The 22,770-nt window shown below is 47.4% G+C and overlaps 1 long non-coding RNA gene across 1 annotated transcript in view; it reads left to right on the forward strand.

Annotated features, from left to right (window-relative positions):
• LOC311599623 overlaps positions 1-22,770 on the forward strand; it is a 66,241-nt gene that overhangs the window by 20,325 nt on the left and 23,146 nt on the right. Inside the window, exon 2 of the long non-coding RNA XR_014779975.1 lies at positions 19,487-19,624. This is a non-coding gene — a long non-coding RNA (uncharacterized lncRNA). The remainder of the gene's footprint in view (positions 1-19,486; positions 19,625-22,770) is intronic.

Consider the following 22,770-nt stretch of genomic DNA (forward strand, 5'->3'; position numbering starts at 1 on the left):
AAAAGCAGGGTGTTTCACCGTGTGTTTGTAACCCCAGATCTGGGGCAGTGGAGACAGTGAGATCCCTGGGAGTTGCCGGCAAACCAACAGAGCCTGCTCAGCAAGTTCATAGGTGGTGAGAGAGCGTCTCAAAAACAAAACAAAAACCAGAACACAAAGAAAGAAAACAAACAAACAAACAAAAAACTACACAGAATAACTTCTGAGGAACAACACCTGAAGTTAACCGTTGGCTCCCACATGCACACACACACACACACACACACACACACACACACACACACACACACACACTCACTCACATATGCCTCTCTATGAAGCTACCCACCCAGTCATACCAGACAAGAATGTATTGCTAATTCTTACTAGGAAATATGAAGAAGAATAATCTAGTTTTAAGAAGTCACCCACATTCTGAAGCCTGCCTTTCTTCCTCTCTCCCTCCCTCCCTCCCTCTCTCCCTCCCTCCCTCCCTTTCTTCCTTCCTTCCTTCCTTCCTTCCTTCCTTCCTTCCTTCCTTCTTTCCTTCTTTCCTTTCTTGTTGATGGAGTCCTACTATGTGGTCCAAACTGACTTTGAGCTTGGCGTGAGGTGGCCCTGCTTCAGCGTCCTAAGCCAGGGTTACAGGTGTTCTCCACAGGGCTTACAGGCTCTTGGGTAAATCTCCTATGGTGCTAGGAAGTAGCCAATGGCTCCTGCTCCCGTGGAGCTGGTACTGGAGAGAGGCTAGATGGTTGGGCTCTTGCTCTTCCCTGCCACGAAGTCCTCTCTCCATGGCATCAGGCCTGCTCTGCCCCCAGTGTGGGGTAGAGATGCCCTCTTCTCACAGTGGCACATTCTTTCCTTGGACAGGCTCAGGCAATTCACACTGGGGAGCCCCTCAGGAAACGGGGTCTGGGGGAAGGTGGATATGGAGACCTAGGTCCCTGTCTCTGCAGGGACCTCACTACATTTTTATTTCTTGGTGCTAAAAAGCTTTCTTTCTTTCTTTCTTTCTTTCTTTCTTTCTTTCTTTCATTCTTCTTTTTCCCCTCCTTCCTTCCTTCCTTTAATTTAAAACTTCTCTCTCTCTCTCTCTCTCTCTCTCTGCATGTGTGCATGTGTGTGTGCATTTTTGCATGTGTGTGTGTGTGTGTGTGTGTGTGTGCATGTGTGTGTGCATGTGAATTCAGGTGCCTGTGGGAGCCATAGGCATCCGACCCCCTGGAGCTGGAGTTACAGGTGGCTGTGAGCCACCCAACATGGGTGCTGGGAACCAAACTCAGGTTCTCTGAGAGGGCAGCACATGTTCTCAACCACTGAGTCATCTTCCCAACCCTACAAGCTTTCTCAGAAAACCAAAATTCCTCTTCCCTGGGCACAACTCTCTCTGTATTTAGAGCAGGCAGAGCAAGAGTGGTGTGGCCTGCTGCTGGGGAGGTGCCACACACCGAGAAAGCGAAGGAGGCCGACTTAGCTGTGCTTTGATACTATGCTATTTTTTTTTTTCTACGAAAGAAATAGGTCCTTAAAGTAGTAAGGGCACAAAAGCTGTGGTGTGAAGAGGCTATCTTATGCAGACAGCACAGAAGACAGCACCGAGTGATGGGCCCTGGATGGGGAAGGAAATTCCTGCCTCCTCTGCACACTTCTCCCTGTTACCTAGCATTGGCTTGAACCGCAGTGATGGGGGAGGGGGGCTCACTACCTGCAAAGTCAACTCATCCTTTCTTCCTGTGGCTTGTGGCTTGTGGGATCTCCTCATGCTCCCTACTGTTCGGCATGGGATCCTCAGGGGACCATTGCCCTGGCCTTGAGTCCAAACCATTGAAAGTATAAGAGCCAGGAACCAAATCAAGCCACCCCAACTTAGAAAAAGAATAAGTACCCCTCCCCCACCCCCACCCCCAAAGACTCTCAGATTAAATGGAAATGAGACTCTGACCCGTAGGCAGGCTGATAAGTTCCTCACAGGGGAGAAGTGAGACAGGCTGACAAGTTCTACTTTCTCTTCTGTTATGAGCAGTTCAAATCTCTACCGAACCTGGATACTCTCTCTCAGTAAAACAAAACACCCCGTGTAACCAGGCTGAGCTGCCTTAGAAGGCAGTAAGGCACCTGTTTCTTTTTTTTTCCTCAGTGTGTGGTGTTGGGGGGGGGTGGGGAGCGGCAATGGGGTAATGAAACCCCGGGAAATACTCTGTCACCAAGCCACATCGCAGCATATGTCTCGGGTATCACCGGAAAGTTGGCTTAGCAAGCACAGACTTGAGAGGAGCTCTGGGGATGTTTTTCTCCACAGCACAGCACATCTAACAGTGCCACCATGTCTCTGAGGTGTCGGGCTAGGTTTCACCAAGTCATCCTTCCTTCTGTTTGCTCCCTCTTTCCTTGGAAACCAGCATTAACAGACTCTGGTATTCTTCCTGGCCTCAAAGTCTGTTTTCTAAGGAGTCCAGGGTGTCTTTCTTTTTAAAAGCAGTGAGGGTGTTGCTCAGTCTGGTGTCAATGCTGGGAAATAACCCTTGCAGCATATTCATGTGACTATGGTCTATTTGGGTCAATTGATGGGTCATGGTGAGATCCATCCCAGAGGCTGCCAGAATCTGCAGAGAAGGGAGAAGCAGGTGTGCTTCAGGGTAGGATATGGTGAGGAATGGAACCAGTCACTCTGGACAAGGCACATTTCCAAAGGACTTGGTCACCAGGAGTCAGCCTCACACATTCTGTGTTTTTAGGTCAAGCCCTTGGAGAGAGAGAGAGAGAGAGAAAGAGAGAGAGAGAGTTTGTATGCCTGTATATATGTGCATGTGTATGTATGTGTGCATGTACATGTATGTATGTGTAGTATATATGTGTGTGTATGTAAGTATGTGTATGTGTACATGTACATGTATGTATGTGTATGGTATATATGTGTATGTGTGCGTATACTTAAGTGTGAATGTGTGAGTATATATGTGTATGTGGTGTGTGTGTGTGTGTGTGTGTGTGTGTGTGTGTGTGTGTGACTTGCTCATGAAGCCCTTGCCTGCATCCTCCTGCTCAGCTGGGAGAAAGCTTCCTGGAACCTGCTCACCTGAGACAGTCACTCAGCTCCATGGCAGGAACAAAGCGGCTGCTAGGCTTGGCTTCTGGCCAGGGATGCCTTCCAGATGTTGTCATGGTGATGCTGGAGTCAGGAGCTGCTCACCAAAAGAAATAAATCCCTTCTCCTCTTCCCCGAAGCATCATGTGCAACTCTTGCCCTGTGGGCGAGGGTGGAGAAGCATTTCCATCAGCACAGATGGCTGGACACGAGCCACTTTCCAGCCAGGCTTCCTGGACTCTCTGGGATCTCCGTACCCAGAAGGCATCATTCATCTGGGCCAGGGATCTGGAATCACAGGATTGACAGATTCTGTCTCAAACTGAGGATGATACAAGCGCTACCTGTCCAGTCAAGTGTACGCTTATAAAGAGTGGTGTGGGAACTCGTCGGTCATGTTGTCTGTTCTAAGCTAGTGAGAGTTGCCTTGGAGTTGACTGGAAGCCCTTTGTTATCCATGATGACATCAGCACATGCAGAAGACACCCAGAGGTATATTCGCCATCACGTGGTGGAGGACACACTGAAGACACCCAGAGATGACAGCGTGGGCAGGCAGGCAAGCGGGCACCACGAGGATCTGCAAGTATGTGGTGAAGAGATAGGAGACAAAGAGAAGTGCAACGATTGGTTTGTGCACTATGAAGAGAGGAGGAACTGGAAAAGCAAGGGTGGTGAGGACTGGGTGGATGTGAGTAGCCTCTGCTGCCACCTAGGGCCTCGTGAGGTCCTGGCCTGTGCTGCCGTGTCTGGGTCTGTGGCCTGTGTTGATGTCTATGGCCCACGTTACCACCAGAGGCCATGTGGACAACCTTGGTCTGGACTGCCCTCTGGGGCCATGTTGGTGACGTAGGGCTGAGCAAAGCTGCCTCCACCTCTTGCCTGGGCAATGTGAGCTGGCCCCAAGGCACGACATCGCTTGAGCTGACTCCACTCTCGGTCAGTGGGTGCAATGGAAGGAGCACAGGAGAGACACCCTCCCCACCTCTGAGGGTGTGAGAGTGGGAGAGCTGGCAGGCTGACCAACTCAGCCGCCACCCAGGACCAGATCCAGGACTGTGAGTTGGTCCACCCCAAAATCTACTCCATCTATGAACTTCTGGAGTGTGTGAAGGGACCAGCCCCATAGAACCAAAGCTGCAGGATCTTCATGACACAAGGTAACAAGCAGGATATCTGAGAAGTCCCGGTGAGGAACTAGTATTGATAGTTTAGCAGAAGCCAGAGGCCTTGGAGGCAGACCAATGGCTCATTGTGATGAACATTTGCAAATAAAGCTCTTTGTGCAAAAGGCTATACTGTATGACATACCACGGCATACTGCAGCTTCCACAAAGAGATATTTTTAAAAATATTATCTATTTATGTATGGGTATTTTATTTCCATGCATATGTATGTGTACCATGTGTGTGTCTGGCACTATGGATTCCCCTGGAACTGGAGCTACAGACAGGTGTGAGCAGCTGTGTGGGTGCTAGGAATTGAACCCGGGTCGTCTAGAAGAGTAAGTAACCAGTGTTCCTAACTGCTCAGCTATCTCTCCAGTCCCTTCTTTTTATTTTATTTTATTTTTCTTTCCTTTGTGGGAGAGGTTGCAAGGGTGGAGGGTCGATACAGAGGGTGGGAGATGAGTTGGATTGGGGTGCATGATGTGGAATTCACAAAGAACCAATAAAAAGTTAAACAAACAAACAAACAAACAAACAAGCAATAACCCAACCCAACCCCCTGAAACTAAACAAAACAAGACAAAAAACAATACTGACATCCACAGCAATTGCTAACACTTGTAAAGTACTTATAGTATACCAGGCATGGGTCCAAAGAGACAGCAAAGAGCTTTAAATTAGTGTGGTTTCCATGTAGAGGGCCCAGCACACCACCTGACATAGAGAAAGACTCCGTAAGTGGAGCATCTATGCCCATGACCAGAGCCTCTGGACTCTGAGGTCGCTTCTTATTTCCTCTGGTTGGTTTGTTTTACCACTTAAGCTATCCCAGGCTGTGAGGAGGTCACCTCACCCTTGTGGATAGAAGACACAATTGCCAATCGGTAGTACTCAGCCTGATGTTAGATTGCCTTGTTGCAATTTGCAGGAGACCTGGCCTGGCCCCGTTTGCTTCTGTTCTGGTCTGTTCATACTCTGAGGCATTCGCAAGGCGTTAAAGTCTGCAGGACATCTAGGATGGACCCCTGTTGAAGGGGCCAGTTTTACAAGGACCTGAATCCGAGAAACCCCCAGGTTGTATTTGTGTCCTGCCACCAGGCTCAGCGTAATGGCCCTGACAGTCAAAGTAAGCAATTGGCCAATTTCCTTCAGGAACGTTTGAAATAAAAAGCAGTTTGTCTGAGTGGAGGAAATTGTGAGAGCCCCAAATGGAACTGCTTAAATTTATTGCCGGAGAGTTTTTACATATTGAGCCAAAGGCATTTCGTTTTTTCCTTTTGCACTTGGTCTTGGGTTTCTGTGAGTGCCGCACTGCACCAGAGATGAAGAGGCCAGGACTGGCTCCAAAGTTGGCTTGTAGGAAGACCTATCCTATCACTAGTCCAGACTCGAATGCCCGCATGGAAATACTATATTCCTGCATCTCCAAACAGGAGACTTCGCAGTATCCATCACACCAGCTAGGACCCTCAGCTAGCAGAGGGATCAAATCTGCAACAGCTGCGACTGCTCAGGTGAGGACTTCCAGTAACTGGGTGCTGAGTGTGGATGCTGCTGGCAGTGAACCCTTCTGGCAGTTTTCCCTGGATGGGATGGGTGAAAATTTATTCTCCAGTTCTGGATGAGGCTGGGATTATATGCAAGTCAATATTAGAATAGCGTGCATATTGTCTGCGGGACAGCAGGTAGGCAGGTTGATAGAGCGCCGTTAAATCAGAGCTTCAGTCTGACCTGTTTCTAGTTTACTGTGTGGCCTTAGGGAAACCACTTTCTTTCTCTGGACCCCAGTTTCCCTATCTGTAAAATGAAGTTGACAAAATAAATCTAAGATCCTCTTTAGTTCTCACGGGACGAGATACAGTCCTGTCTTAGCCCCTACCCAAGCCCGGCTTACATTTTCTGTATATTTTTGAGACCTTGCATTGCAGAGAAAACATCCCAGAGTGCTGGACAAGCCTGGGCTTGGGATCCAGCTAGGCAGGGTTCAAGTTCTGGTTCTGTGTCTAACTTGCTGTGACCTTGGACAAGTAGCTTGCCCTTTCTGATCTGTATTTAAGCCTTCGACTGATTCTCAGAGGATGAAACAAGGCAGTGTCATGAATCATCAAGGCTAGGGGAAGCCAGGTGCTCACCAGGCATGAATTTCCTTGCTTTTTCCTTACACAGACCATGTAAACCACATCCCTGCAGCATTGCCGGAGGAGGGAGAGCCCCGCCTTGACTTTATACATGGATCTGTAACCCTGAAGAGGAAGTGTTATCTTTCATGTTCTCCTCTAAGCAGTTGGAATGAAAGATCCTTGGACCAAATGATAGATGTGCTTGGGAGAGCTGCTTTGATAAATGGCTTGGGTTGGGGATTGGGTGAAACCCCTGGGGTTATCCTTAAGTAGGATAGATTGTAGCTAAACTGCTTTCTAAAGAGTGGAGGTGCCATTAACAGCAGGACTTCTGTCTTGCCGCGGGAAGAGATTGAGTAAGGTGTGTGGGTCTCAGAACAGAGCTGAGATGCTCTCAGTAATAGGGGAGAAGGTATTAGTGGGAAGAGGAGAGACAAGAAGCCAAGTGGTGACACAGTGGAGAATACAATTAAGAAGAAAAGATGGTACCATTTAGGAGGACTGGAGAAGAGCAGTTTGATACACATGCCCAGTGATGTCCTCGTTTATCAGATGCCAAGGTTGAGACACGTACATCCTTGGATGCTGCTATGGTGATGTGCTGCTTAGGATTTTTTGCTTGTTTGTTTGCTCGTTTGTTTGTTTGTTTTGTCAAATTGACACAAGCTAGGGTCATCTGGAAAGAGGGAACTTCAACTGAGAAAGTGACTTTATCAGATTAGTCTGTATGTAAGCACATGGGGGCATTTTCTTGATTCATGATTGATGTAGAAAGGCAATTCTTCCCTCTCTTTTGACAAGTGGTCTTAAGTCATTTATTAAAAAAAAAAAAGACCAATCAAGCCATGAGATCAAACCAGTAAGCAGCATCCATAGATACTGCTTTGGTTCCTGCCTTCAGGTTCCTGCCTTGAGTTTCTACCCTACTTTCCTTGGTGTTGGACTGTGATTGGGACCCATAAATCAAACAAGCCCCTCCTTCCTCAGGTTTCTGTTGCTTTGGTCAGAATCAGTGCAAGTAGGACAGGTTCTGTCCAGATGCATGTAAATGAATCCATGTGTGTGTGCACACCCGAGCGCGCAATGCAAGAAGCCAGCTGTGCTCGCTATGCCACGTGGACCCACAGTGGTTTGTATTAACTTAGGCTGATATTAGAACAACTTTACTTGCAGACGTGAGATCCAAAGACCCATACTGGCTTGCCAGGCTGACAGGATTAGGGAGTAGGGAAAGTGACACGCCTTACTGACTTGCATTTGGTGGCCCAAACAGTTCTGTCTATTTAACGCAGCATGTACAGTCACTCCCCAGGGCTGGCTCTGCTAGGCACTGGGAATGTACCAAAGAGAAGAGCATGCTCCCATGTCTTTCTGCCTTTAGGTAGCTCATATGTTCTTATAATATGATTGGACAGGAAATGTACTGTGGTCCATGGGATGGCTATCATGAGAAGGACCTGTGGGATGCCCTGAGAATGTGATAACAAAGGATGCATCCATCCTTCAAGGACCTGAAGGAAGTACAGCAGTGCTTGGAAGACAGACAGGAAGAGCATGGCGGGTGAGGCTGGAGGTGGACATAGATTAGATCCTAAAGAGCTTTTAAAAACACGTTTAGGTTTGAATTTGACCCTGAAGAGCTACTGAAGTAATTTTTTTTTAAAGCAAGAGGTGGCATGCTTTGCTTTTCTTTCTAGAAAAATCACTTGGGCTTCAACCGTGAATGATGCTAGATATCTCCAGACCTTCTTAAATGAAAGATGGCAAAGCCCAGCCAGACCCCTTGATCACAGACCTGGACCACAATGGCTAAACCGAACGGCCGGACTTCCCTGCAGTCACCCCCAGCTCGTGGTGCTCACATTAAGAGTTCCTGGGGATGACTCAACTTTAGTCAGCATCTACCAAGTGCCCTGCACCTGCTAGGCTGGTTGATAACAGTTCATGTTCACGACAGTCTCCTAAAACACACAAAAGGAGTCTGGTGTAAGTGATGAGTGGAAGGAGAGAGGTGCTGTAGAGGGCCATGCGTATTCGCTCTATGGAGGAACCTAGGAGGGCTGGCCTCACTGAATCCCGTCTGCACAGCTACAAGGCCAGGCTGCTGCCTGCACTTTAAGGTAAGAAGGCTAACTTGAGAGGTGCAGCAGTTTATCTAAGGATCCAATGAAGTGGCACCCTGGGGACTCCCCACCCACCCACCCCGGTACTCAAGGCTGCAAGTCAAGTCCATTCTCTGAAGTTATTTTCTAGAAACTTCAGAGGAAAAAGCTTTCTTATCTAGCAAACTCATCTCTGGTCCTGGCTATTTGGGCATGACACAAATGGAACGAAAGGCAAGGGTGACTTCAGAGGCTCGGGGCATGCTTACGCTGATGAGATGAAACATCCTCCAAACTCTGCCGCCCTCACATGCCTGTAGCTGCACCAGAAATGGGGATGGGGCCTGACGCTGCAGGAGGCAGTCAAGAAGAGGCCGGCCATACACAGGCTCCCCCATGCTTTAGGCCTCTCAGGGTCAGCTGGACGTGGGGGAAACAGTGAGGCAGGAACAAGTGGTCAAAGGTAACAGTGCTATGAAAGAGCCCCACTTTTCCCTTCTTTTGAGACAGAATCTCACTATATGTAGTCGTGGCTGGCCTGATATAGAACTTGCTATGTAGACCAGGCTGGCCTTGAACTCGTAGACATCAGCCTGCCTCTGCCTCCCCAGGGCTGGGTTTAAAAGTGTGTGCTGCCAAGCCTAGTTAGAAGCCTCAAATTTTATCATTACTAAAACTTCATTATAAAGAACTTACCCAATAAACACACACAGATCAAACGTAAGCAGATTTCGAAGTCTGTGCATATTAATGAATATCTATACACTTAGAATAACTAAGTTTCCATATCAGAGCAGTCTGGGCTCAAATGCAAGCCGTTGCCTTTCAGGAGCCACAGAACCCTGACTGTGTCTGTGTGACCTTGGACCTGCCTGTTTGTATCTCCTTTTGCTAATTTGTAAAATGGAGATGATAACAGACCTTGCCTGGCAAATTGCTGCGTGGCTTGATACAATCAGGCAATGCATTAGCCCAATGCCTGCGCCCTTCACCACATGCTCCATCAATGCTAAACACTACTGGCAATCCTTCACTTCTGAGCCACATCTGCAAGAGGAGGATAATTATACCCCAGGCGTAGAATCTGGGTGGTGGCGGTGAGAAATAAATGGTAAAAATGTATGCAAAGTAGCCGGCATTAGCAATGAGCAGCAGCCCCATAGATCAAGGGGGGGGGCCCTGACCCTTGTGTCAACCCCAGTGTCCCTTCTCCTGCCTCGTCATAAGAGAAGTCACCAGATGTTTTTCCCCCCAACTGCCAATATTTGCTGAAAACCGCTAAGGCTGGTCCTGCACTTTTTTCAATTCTTGAGGGAGTAGCTTAGATTGTGTTTGCAGCAACTTCCTCTCTGCATACACTGGGCTGCCAGGGGAGCCACAGAATAACAAAATTATTCTCTCCCCAGATAGCAATTCCCCCACATTACTTCACTTTATCAATTACACATGTCTTTTGAGCTGGGTTTTCCCTGCCCTGATCACAAAGGGTAATGAGGGGGGTGGGGGTGGGGTGAGGATGGCTCTGGCTGTTGTCACAACTGCAGAGGTGCTCCAAGTGGCTCTGAGTCCCTCAGGCAGCAAGGATGCTCTCAGAGCCCTGCTGGGAATGATAAGCTGGGAGGGAGGTGAGGCGGCTTCTTGGTGCCTGGTACTCACACTCCAGCCCAAGCCTGAGGTTGGGAAGCGCTTGGGCTCTGAAGTCAGTGTGCGGGCTGTCAAGTCAAACCACAGAGTCCCATGCTCCACCGTCAGTGACCTGTGTTCAATTCGAGCTCCGTTTTAGTTTCCAGAAACTGACCTTGACTTCCAATCTTTCTTTAGTTTCTCAACGCACTTTCTTGCCGCCTTTCCCAGCAAACCTCCTCATGGTTCACAGGCTGTCTGTGTCTGGTACCTTCCTCCCTTTTTCAGTTCTGGGATTGCTCTAGCGGGCGGCTCTTGTTCACTTACGTGTCTCCATGGAAAAAGCTCTGGCCAAGGTCACCAGTGAGCTGTGCTGACAACCCTCGTTTGACCCCTGGCAGGGGGTGGAGAGAAAGCACCGACTCCACAAAGCTGCCTTCTGACCTCACCCACACCTCCTTGGCACCCACACCCACGTACACATCAACAACAACAGCAACAATAAAGTAATAATAATAAATAGTTTTTTTTTTTTTTTTACCAAGATCATCCTGGTTGCCGTGTGAGAGATATAAATTGAGACAAGGGACTTCTGCTAACCAGTGTTTCCCTCAGAATACTTGGAAGGACTTCCCATCCTACACTGCCCACAAATGAAGGTTGTGCTAAAAATCAGGGTGCTCATTAGACACTCATGAAAGAGATCAAACGGGGAGGCTGGTATTTGTATCTTTAGCAGAAGGGATTACGTTGCTTTTGCTTTCCTTCTGCAAATCTGTTACTTTTCTTCCTACCTCATTGGAATCTTCTTTATCAGTTTTTTTCCCCCACATTCTCCCTTCCCTCAAGGTGCTATAGATCTCTTTTCATTTCCTCTTTACATCAATCCCTATGTGATCTCATCCCAAGTATCACTTTAAGTAGCATCCAAGTACTGACGAGATGGCTCAGTGGGAAAAGTCCTTGACCTTCGAACAGGAGCACCTACTTTTAGATGCCCAGAAACCATACAAGGCAGGATGCAGTGGCATACGTCTGTAATCACTCCTGTGGTAAGACAGGAAACAGAGGCAGGAGAACTCCTGGGAGCTCAAAGACCAGATAGCCGGGTAGAGGCGATGGAGAGCAATAAGAAGCCGTGTCCAGGTAAGGTGGAAGGCAAGGATAGGCACCTGCTGTGTCCACCAACCTCCACATGCAAAACTCGGAATGCGTGACCCACGACTCACAAGCATGAGCACATACCCATGGACACACAAAGACATGCACTTTATACATGTGGACATTATGACATACACATATAAATACATACAAACAAGAAATGTTGATGACTCCAAAATTTATAGATGTTGAGTGTTGGCCGCCCAACAACCTGGTCTCTCCACATGGCTGTTGAGCACCTTGATTTGAACACATCCCACATCAAATTCCTGATTTTTTTCCTCTTTAAAACTTACTTTCCTTTGTTTTTTTTTAAAGCTATTATAAATAAAACTGCTATGAACATAGTTGAGCAAAAGTCTTTGTTGTGTGGTGGGGCATCTCTTGGGTATATATGCTCAGGAGTGGTAAAACCTGGTCTTAAGGTAGAGCTATTCTTAATTTTCTAAGAAAGCCTCAGATTGATTTCCAAAGTGGTTGTACAAGTTTACACTCCCACAAGCAATGAAGGAGTGTTTCCTTTCTCCACATCCTCCCCAGCATGTGCTGTCACTTGAGTTTTTGATCTTGGCCATTCTGACAGGTGTAAGGTGGAATCTCATAGATGTTTTGATTTGCCTTTCCCTGATGACTAAGGACACTGAGCGTTTCCTTAAGTGCTTCTCAGCCATTTGATATTCCTCTGTTGAGAATTCTCTGTTTAGTTCTGTACCCCAGTTTTTAATTGGATTATTTGGTTTGTTGGTATTTAATTTCTTGAGTTCTTTATATATATTTTGGATGCTAGTTCTCTGTCAGATGTTGTGTTGATGAAGATCCTTTTCCCAGTCTGCGGGCTGCCATTTTGTTCTGTTGACAGTGTTCTTTCCCTTACAGAAGCTTTTTCAGTTTCATGAGGTCCCATTTAATTGTCGATCTTGGAGCTGTTTGTGTTCTGTTCAGGAAGTTGTCTCCTGTGCCAATGAGTTCAAGGCTCTTCCCCACTTTCTCTTCTAAAAGATTTAGCATTTCTGGCTTTATGTTGACTCACAATTCATGGTTAATTTTTTGTTTGGTTTGGTTTTGTTTGCCTGCTCAGGCCAGCTATAATGGAGTTAGCCTTAATTTTTTGTTTCTTTGAAATATCTCACATTCAATTAATGAAAAGTTACCACCCATTTAACATATAAATCCTTTACAAAATAAAAGCTTGGTTTTCAGTTCTCGTCCTCTCCAAATCTACTTCCTAGTTGCAGACATGTCTAGTATTCACCTTCACAGCTATGAACCCTCCAGCTGACTCCTCTGTGTCCACAGAGTCCCATTGGCTCAATTTATTTCTAAAATTTATTACCACCGCCACCACCATTATCATCATCATCATCATCGATGTGGGGGTGGGTATGGATTCCAAAGAGCGTGTGTGAGCTCAGGAGGCAACTTTGAGGAGTCAGTTCTCTCTTTCCATCTTCTCATGGGTTTTGGGGGCCAAACTCAGGTTGTCAGACTTGTGGGCAAATGCCTTTTCCTGCTGAGCTGTCACTGGCCCGGCAACATGATCTTTCAGGACAGTGGTTCTCAACCTTCCTAAAGCTGTGGCCCTTTAATATCATCTTGTGGTGAGCCCCAACCATAAGGTTACTTTGTTGCTACTCCATCACTGTAATTTTGCTACTGTTACGAATCATAATATAAATATCTGTTATGCAAGATAGCAGATAGGCAACCCCTAAAGGGGTCATGACCCACAGGTTGAGAACCACTATTTTAGAAGTAGAAAGTAAAACTCTGGTCAATTTCTCTAGTGGTCCTTTGTCTTAGTCAGGATATACACAGAATCATCATCATCACCATCATCATCATCATCACCATCATCATCATCACCATCATCATCATCATCACCACCACCATCATCATCACCACCACCACCACCACCACCACCACCACCATCCCCGAGTTTAATATGGTCTGTGTACTTGACCTCCCTTACTCCTTGCAGGTATCCCCTTTCTCATTCTGTGGGTACCAAACACTCCTGACTCTTGGCTGTTGAGCACTTCTGAGACATCCCACCTCCAGACGTCTGTGCTATATATTTCCTCACATTATTTTAGGTCTCTGATCAAAAGCTTGACTTACCCTCTATGACACTAGACCTCTGTCCCCTGCCCCAATAATTGTTTTAGAAAACCTACCCTGTTTCCCCTTACGGTTTACATTTTTATTGTTGTATATCTTTGTGAATCTGTCTTGCACTTTTAGGCACTTCACAGTTATTCTAACTCTCACAATCCAAGCACTTCAAATCCTTGAGGGGGGGAGGAAGGTGTAGGTGATGGAGATGGTGGGTGGTGAAGGTGGTGCTGATGGTGGTGATGCAGGTTGTGGTGGAGATGGTGCTGATGGTAGTGCTGATGGTGGTGGTGGTGGTGGTGGTGGTAGTTCACTTTGCTTTTGCTGATTTTATTACTCATGATGCTTTGTTTCCTTGGGTGCTTGGAGAGCTTTGGATGTAACTTCACGCACAGTTGGCCTTAATCTGTGACATGATTAACCGGAAATGGTTCTCTATTTCTTTTGTATTCCTCAGTAAATCTAGCAGTTCTGCTCAGCTCTGGCCTTAGGCTTAGTGCCTCAGTCACACGTTCTCATTGTTTACACAGCCCCTGGAGATTTATTACATCTCCCAAGAGCTCAGTAATGTGGTAAAACTTTTTTTGTGTGCAGCATATAATTATTTTTAAGTAGTAGATTGCCCTCAGAGTGTTTTGGCTGCATTGATAGAAGTGAAAACATCTTTTATTGTCTCCAGTCCCGCATCACCTTCTTAAAATGTAATTTTACTTTTCCTTATTGCACTTAATAGTAATATAACATGCTGTATATTTATGTTTATTCATGCACTTTGTGTGTTCCTACATTAAAATGCAATCTCCAAGAGAACAGGAAGTTTTGGTTGATGTGGCCGTTGCTCTACCCTTAGCCACAAGACTTTGTGTGCAGTAGGCGCTGTTGATTGAGAGGTCAAGGGCGAAGGCCTACATTAAGTTGGTTCAAGCAAAAGTAGTTATTTTGAGATCACACATGGGGGGCTGGGAAGGGGTGCTTGCTGCACTCGCTAAAAAGATGGGTGTGGTATGATCTTGGAGAGGGTAATGGTTTCATTTCATTTTTTTTCTACTATTATGTTTTGACCTTGGTATTCAGTTTCTAGTTTGTTTTAAATAGTTATATCAAATTAAAAGGAACAAAACCCTTTGAGGGAGGCTCTTTGGGAAGAAGAGGGAGGTCAGACTTTTATAGCCAAGGCACCAAAGGGGCCTCCCAGGAGGTGAATGACAGGTGCTCATGTGCTAGATGATTGCAAGACAGTCCCTGCTCTTGTTCCTGAGTTGATGCTCAGAATATAGTTTTAGAGATCCACTGGCAGCTGTGTCACGGTGAGGGGGTCATTGTCAGAGGTTTTTAGGTTCTGTGTAATAAATAGGTGGCTCGGGGCATGAGGATGAGAATAAGTGTAGACTAGCCAGTGCTTGCTGTATTTATTTTTCCAGTGTGGAGATCCAGTGCCTTGGACCAGAGGAGGCAAGAGCAAGATGTTGAGTTCAGGCAGGCTTATTTTTGTTGGTTTTGGTTTTTTTTGGGGGGGGGGGAGGATAGCATTTCTCTGTGTAGCCTTGGCTGTCCTAGACTCGCTTTGTAGACCAGGCTGGCTTCGAGCTCACAGCGATCTGCTTGTCTCTGCCTCCCGAGTGCTGGGATTAAAGGCTTGAGCCACCATGCCTGGCACTTTTTTTTTTTTTAAAGGAGATAGGACCAGTGAGACATACTTTTAGATTTGGAGAATGAGAAAGAAGTCTCAGATCAGCCCCAAGCTTTTGATACTTGAAGCTGATGGATGGTGGTCCATGCGATTAAGTTTGAAGAAGCAGTTGCGTGCAAAGGCAAGAGAGGGTGAGGGAGAAAGTTGGAAAGTGAAGGACAACTCTTGAATGGCTAATTTTTTTTTAGGATTTTAGAGATGGAGCTCTGGGGGAGGGGGCACTTCTAAGCCCAAGGTATGACCTTGAGTTCTAGTAGATGCTCATTTCAAACCTACTTATCAGATGCTCATCTCAGACAGAGGCTCAGCACAGGGCTTGTCACCCTCGGAGTCCTGAGTGTGGATGCAGTGCAGCCAGCTCTCGGGTTTGGCTTCACTTAAGGGAGTCAGAGTAGGTTAGTATGTAAGTGTAAAAAAACATCCCGTAATTTCAGACAGAACGAAGAGAAACAAAGCTAAATGAATTGATAATGAGGAAAGTGGTAAGGCCAGTGCCTCCAGACAGGCTGTCGAGGAAAGGCGTTCTGAAGGAGCCTCCCAGACAAATCCACGGGAAGGGTGGCCCAGGGAGAGGGCACAGAGGGCACCAAAGGCAACAGCCATGATGTGTGTGTGTGTGTGTGGGAGCTTGATGTGTTTAAAAGAGCATAGTGGGGAGCCATTCTGGAGGAAAGGGCAGGGAAAGCAAGTGTGAGAGACCAGATTCACTCTCTGTTCGTCTTTCTTGAACTTATGTTTGGCATTTGGAGGATTTTCTAAGTGGACTGAGAACCCATCCGTGGCAGGGGTGTGACCTTGCCTGACATGTTTTTAAAGGTCTCCCTTTCTACCACGTGGTGAAAACTAACATATGGCTGTTTAAGCTGGGACACATCCTACGGGCTGCAGACCCCCTTTAGATTGGAAGATGTCAAGTTGCTTGGAAGAGGCAGGCTTTGAGGAGCCCATCTGCACAGTGATGCTGGGCTGGCTGAGCCAGGGCAGAGGAGGAGTCCCTGAGTCAGGCTGGAGTCCTCCGGGCAGCAGGTGGCTCTGAGCACTAGGGTTGCAGCAGTGAAGTGGGGAGTGGCTAAGCCCCAGGGAAGATGTTCCCCTGACAGAGGATAGGCAAGCAGAGAAGGGACCTCTGCTCTGCCCACTCCTCCCACCTGGCACCCTCCCACCGCTGGATAAAAACAGGAAATAGAGGAGAGCTGTCTGGACCTTTGGAAAGTAAGGGGCAGATCTGGAAAAGAAGGAGATGCAGGAAGGTCATGTCAAGAAGTGGGAACAGGGCTCGTGGGTGTCTTTTCAGCCCAGTGGGAAAGTTTTGACTTCAGCCAATGAAGTTATATTCAGTACTGCTCATGAAACAAAACCAACAATACAGTGATAATCAGGAAAGAAACTCAATGAAGCACTCTTTTCATGATGGTTTCATATTAGCACACTGATAAAATGCATAAAAGCGAGCAAGACATTATAGAGCAGAGATTTTTAACTATAAGAGACTGATAGCTTAGAATTGTAGTCACGTGACCCTATCATATTAAGACCTTAACCTACTTAGTGGTCTGTGACAATAATAAGTGAGGATGTTGTAATTTTTTAATTTGTCTCCTTCGTTTCAAAAGTAAGCAACATTTAAAATAATTAATCATTATATTTTTGTGTTTAAAGTATTATTCCAGTCCAACGAGAGAGTTTGCGTGTGAGTTAAAATTTGTCCCTCACAAACAAGAGATAGCACGTTGCTGTTTGCACCCTGTTACACTGTTTTGAAAACGCATGCACAAAGAGAAATGGTTTGTGTCCCCACAGTGACAGACTTGGAGCTGTTGAAGTTTAGTGTCTTTGTTTTACTGTCACAGAGCAGTCATTGTTTCTTTAGAAGCCTTGCTTTAAACACAGGCTTATATAATAGCGCCGAGTCGGAGACAGAAAACTGATCCTGAATGGGCTTGTGCTACCCTGCACGCAGAGCATTCTGGGAGTGATCTTGTATAGTGTCTTACTTTGTATATTTCTGGGGGGTCTGTTCCAGCCTGCTTGAGGAAGACTGTTCACTGAGGGATAAGAACTCAACAGAGCAAATGTGTGTTGGGTATGGTGGCTCATGCCTGTGCTCGTAGTATTTATAGGCAGAGGATCCAGGAGTCCAAGGGCATCTTTGACTACACAGCAAGTTTGAGGCCTATACGGGAACTTGTCTACAAAATCTAGGGGAGGGACTAAGTGGAATGTGTCTGTTATATCTGCATATATTAAACATATGCATATATAAACTCAACATCAGCCATAGCAATTGTTAGTAAAACTATGGGGGAAGGGGAATCTGTTATCCCCTATAATTTGTAGAATTGAAAATAACTGGCGACGATCAAGAGCTTGGTGTGGTTGGTTTTCCTTTTTCTTCCTAAGCTAAGACCACATTCGTGCCAGCTGGTGCAGTCTGAACTTCTGCTCCTGGGTGCCCTTCCCCCGCCTTCCCCTGGGCATAAAATTGCCGGGGAGAAGAGATGGACTCGGCTTAGGAGAAACCAGAGAATGACGTCTGCCTGGCCTGGGAAGCCGACTGTATCCAGTGTGAGAGATGTCCTGTGGGGGGCCACATTGGGAGCTGAGGGTGGGTGACCCTAGTCACTGCACCACAGACTCAGGATGTGATGGCAAAGGCAGCCATTGATGGGGCTCCTGTCTGCTGAACCCAAGAGTGGGTGTGCATTCTTTCAACATTTTGTCTCCCTTTTCCTCTATTTCCCCCCTAGCCCCCTCTTTGTCCCCTAAACCTCCTGTTTCCCATCTTCTCTAGCCTTAGGGCCAGTAACAGCCCGAGTCAGCTAACTGGGTCTCACACCAGCTGGGGATTGTTTAGGGTCTGGTAGCAAAAGGAAGCAGTAGTCTTTGAGTATAGGTGGAAGGGGACCGTGCAAAAGACCAGAAGCAATGGTAGCATTGCACTATGGGCCTCAGGGTCCACTCTCTGACCTGGTCTTGGCAGAGAGGAAAGCCGTCTTTTTTTGAATGGCACTTTCACTCATTTCCTCATCCAAGTCTTCCCTTATAGTCATGATGGTGGCCTGGGCATAAGGTGGCCTTCCTTCCTTCCTCTTGGTCCAGGAGTTCTGCCAAGAGAACAGGAGAGTCACCTTTGGACCCTTTGTCCCCAGACACCCTCGTCCATATTCCCACCTGCTGACCCCTGCCCAGCTTGCCTGCCCTGGCTTTCCAGTCACTGGCTCCTGGACTTTTACTTAAACTTCTTTTCCTGATAGAGAATAAGGCTCAGACTCCAGGGGAAGAGGCATCCTGGCTCCCAGGTGCTTGCAGGAAGTTGCCTTTCTTATATGGACATGACACTGGAATGAGGAAAGGCCCCCTACACATATGTAGCATATGTGCAGCTTGGTCATCATGTGGGTCCCCTAACACTGGGTGTAGGGGCTGTCTCTGACTCTGTTGCCTGCCGTTGGATCCCTTTCTTCTAGCTGGGATGCCATGCCTGGCCTCAATGGGAGAGGGTGTGCTTAGTCCTGCTGGGCTTTGAGATGCTAGGGTGGGTTGATATCCCTTGGGGGCCTCCCCTTTTCTGAGATGGAGAGGGGGTAAGTGGGAGGAGGGGGTATGAGGGTGGGACTGGGTGGAGAGGAGGAAGCAGACTGGGATCAGGTTGTAAAATGATTAAAGAAAGAAAGTAAGAAAGAGAGAGAGGAAAGAAAGAAAGGAAGGAAGGAAGGAAGAAAGAAAGAAAGAAAGGAGGAAAGGTTCTTCAACTGAGTGACCCCAGGGTCTAGTCAGTCTGCTTGTCTTCAGCTTTCTCCCTCCCCATGATCACTGATGCTCTTCAGATACCCAGAATTCTCTGCCTGATGGCTTTTGCACCTGCAACATCCTCCTGAAATGTTCCTCCCCTAAATGTTTGAATGGCTCACTTTCTCACCTGTTCGATTGTTGCTCAGATATTTTTCCTGGGAGATTTCTCTCTGGCCATCTTATTCATCTAGAGCTTCCTTCATGATTCCCTTCCCCGCCTTGCTTCATTTTTCACAGCGTTTATCGCTGAATACATATAAAATTAATTATACAATTTTAATTGCCTGTCTTTCTTGCTAGGGTGTAAGCTGCCCCCCTGTGGAGAGGGAATTCTGTTTGTCTTATTGAAGGTGCCGTTTTCACCTCCTAGTATGAGGTCTGGTATTTTGGAGGCACCAGATGAATGTTCGTTGAATGAATGTTCATTGAATGAATGTCAACAGGGCTGGACAGAGTGGGGACTGCTACAGTATAGACCAACAGTTCACTGACTCAGCAGTGTTGGGCATCTCTGAGCTGGTGCCCCTGGCTCATTGGCTCAAAAAGGTGTGTGATGGCTGGCAGAATCCTGCCTATCCTGAAAGCCTCAGCCTGGACCTTCCTCAGCACCCTTTCTAATCTCTCCCTGTTCCCCTTTGCACTCTACCAGGCACCTGCTGCTCTGAACTTCTTAAGCTGGCAGAGAAGAGTCCCCAGCCTTTGAACCTCTATGAAGGTGGGACTTCACTGGCCAGAGTGCCCCTTACAATCTGGAAGATCTGCAATTCTGCAAGTACTATTGCATCAGGTACGTCTTGGTCGCTTGGACCAACTATTTGGCAAGAACAACCTGGGGAAGGATTGATTTTTGGCTCGTCATTTCAGAGGACTTGGCCCACTGTCATCTGACCACATATACTTGGGCAGGATGGCATGATGTGGGAGTTTATGGTAGATGCTCTTCTAACTTCCTGGTGGACAGGAAGTAGAGACAAAAAAGAATGCAGGAAGAGGCCTGAGTAGACATAGCCAGTAAGAACACACCCCTAACACCCCTGCTCCTTTCAACTTGGCCCTCCCTTCTGTCTTTCACCACCTCTAATAATCCCATCATGTTAGGCACTCATTCCACAGGCCAGAGCCCCCTCCCCCCTCCCCCCACCCCCACGATCCAATCACCTCTGGGAAAGTCCTCACCCAGAAGTGTGCTAATCTTCTAGGCGGTTCTTCAGCCAGTCTAGTTAATGATTAAAATTAACCCTCCCAAGTGTCATCTACAGAGTTCCCCTCTTTCCTGTATTATTATTATTATTATTATTATTATTATTATTATTATTATTATTATTATTACTCCTTATTGTCATTTGTTACTCTTGGAATTTGACAAGGAGAAAGCAAATGCTCATGTCGTGCGAACTCCCTTAGAACATCTTTAGGACCTGGAAGAAATCCCTGGCCTGCCACGGGTGGCCAGCTCTCCAGAGTATCGATAAATCAAAGGCAATTTGGGTGGAAGAGAGAAGCAGACACTGCTGTGTGTCCCGCCAATTAGCAGTGTGCCCAGGGCCTCCTCAAGTGAGCATCTTCAGCATAATGATCCTGGGCCAGTGAACCCCTCACATGCATTGCCTTGGAGACCACTTTCTTTGATCCACTCAGCGCAATGCATTAAGTGCCAATTGGGCTACGTGCAAAGCTAAGTGCTGAGGATACTGCCTGGTTCAAGACTGAATTCAGGCCCCTCCCACTCTGCACCTGCTGGCCAAGGGGCGGGACCAGCTCTTTGACCTGGAGTTGCAGTATGGTGGAAAGCTGCCATCCTAGTGGGGTGTGGAGAGGGGTCAATGTTTTCCTTTTAAAAAGTTTTACTTGTTTTTATTATCTTAAGTGTGTGTGTGTGTGTGTGTGTGTGTGTGTGTGTGTGTGTGTAGAGTGAAGGGGCAAAACCAGCAGTGCTGGATGTCCCTGGAGCTGAAGTCACAGGTAGTTGTGAGCTATCAGACCTGGGTTCTGGGAATCAGCGTCAGTGAAGTCCTCTACCAGTTTCTACAGGCCTGGGAGCAGTTTTGTTTGTTTGTTTGTTTTTGTTTTTGTTTTTTTCTGAGACAGGGTTTCTTCAGGTAGCCCTGGCTGTCCTGGGACTCACTATGTAGACCAGACTGGCCTCAAATGCAGAGATCCACCTGCCTCTGCCTACAGAGTGCTGGGATTAAAGGCGTGCGCCACTGATGAGTGGCCTGGGGGCAGTGTTTGAATTAGGGTTCAGGTATCTCAGAAATCAGAAGCCTGCTCCTGAGAGCTCAGCCACAGGGGTTGTTGTAAGAGACCCAGGGGTTCTAGGTGAGCTATGAACAGCCGAGACCCGGAGAGTCACCAGGCAGTTACTCGGCACTCCTGAATCCAGCGTTTTCAAGGTCCTTCGTGAGTCGTTGTTATAAGTACTCACAAATTGTGACTTTGGGCAATGGAATTGATGGAGTTGACCTTTCCGCTTTGACTGTCTGTATGGTTAAGGGTCCAGCAGAGCCCAGATGGCCTGCTCATAAGGGATAATACAAGGAGTCTTTGTAAGGCACTAGTGAGAAGACAGATTGAGAGTCGGGGAAACCAACAAGGGAGGCTGGAGAGTCCTGGGGCTGCCAGTGGGACACCCTGACTTCCTGGGGATGTGGGAAGGAGGAGGAGACAGTTTCTGAACCTGTCCAAGGATATAGAATAGGGAAGACGTGGCCAGTGGAGCCAGGAAGAGAGAGAGGGAGCTTAGGGGGTTGGCTCCCTTATTTTTCTCGGCCGAGTCTCTCCCCAGGCATTTCCACAGGCACCACATTTAGGGAGTAGCAAAGCTGACCAGAATCCAGCTGGGGGGGGGTGGGCAGCCAGAGATGAACTCACAGACAGGGAACAACCTCCGGGGAATGGAAGAGGGGAGGGAGAAACAGAGAAATGCCATGGTGACCTTATGCGGCCTCTCTCATTTCACTTTCAAGTGCCCTGTCATTTTTTATTGCTACTTCATAATTGTCATGTTGCTGCTGTTATCAATTATAATGTGAACATCTGATATGCAGGACATCTGGTATGTGACCCCGGTGAAAAGGATTATTCGACTTCCAAAGGGGTCGAGACCCACAGATTGAGCACTACTGTTCTAAACTTTTGCAACGGGCAAGGTTCACATCCTGGCCTTCACGGGTATCTTACTCTTGATGTGTGCTTGCACCGTGCTTTTGACTGGTTCCTGGATGCAGCATTGGTACTGTATAGAGGCACAGGCCACAGTTGGCCCAAGAAGCTTCCGAAGAGCACTGTATTTATACATACATGGGAGGCACTGGCCATGGCTTGAAATCTGGAGTCCTTCAAAGGAAGAAGCTCCTTGTGGGAGGAAGTTCTCCAAGGTCTAATCTTTGGTGATGGGTGAATCTTTCTGAGAGGGCCATCTAAGTCCTGGTTGTACCCCGTGACAACACAAGAGAGTCACCCAGGAATGACTTATCAACGCCAAGGCATGGCTATCTCGGTGTGATTTCATCCTAGTTGGCTTATTGATAGTAGAGTGCTCACTAGAGCGTGTCCAGAGGCCAGCATACCCTGCTGTGTATGATGCACAGAACAAAGAGAGGCTTCTGGCCTGGGGAAACAGCCATCATGGGTGTCAGTGCAGGGGGCAAGGTGCCGCCGGCTTTAGGGTCTTGGCTTTAGGAGGCGGCTGTCTAGACAGGGTCACCATCTGTGTGGGCTGCAGTCATATGGCCCTACATGACATCTGTGTGCATTGTGGTGCCAGCTAGATGTGGGGATTGGGTTCCAGCTGTGTAGACTGGATTGCTAGCCAGCTGTGTGTAAACTAGGTTCTGTCTGTGTGGCCTGGAATGCCAGCCATGAAGATTAAGGTGCTGGCCAGTTGTATAGCTCTGGATGCCAGCTGTGTTTACTGTGGTGCCTGCCAAGGGT

This window comes from Acomys minous, assembly GCF_964271855.1.
Source record: "Acomys minous genome assembly, chromosome: 6".
Classification (NCBI taxonomy): domain Eukaryota; kingdom Metazoa; phylum Chordata; class Mammalia; order Rodentia; family Muridae; genus Acomys; species Acomys minous.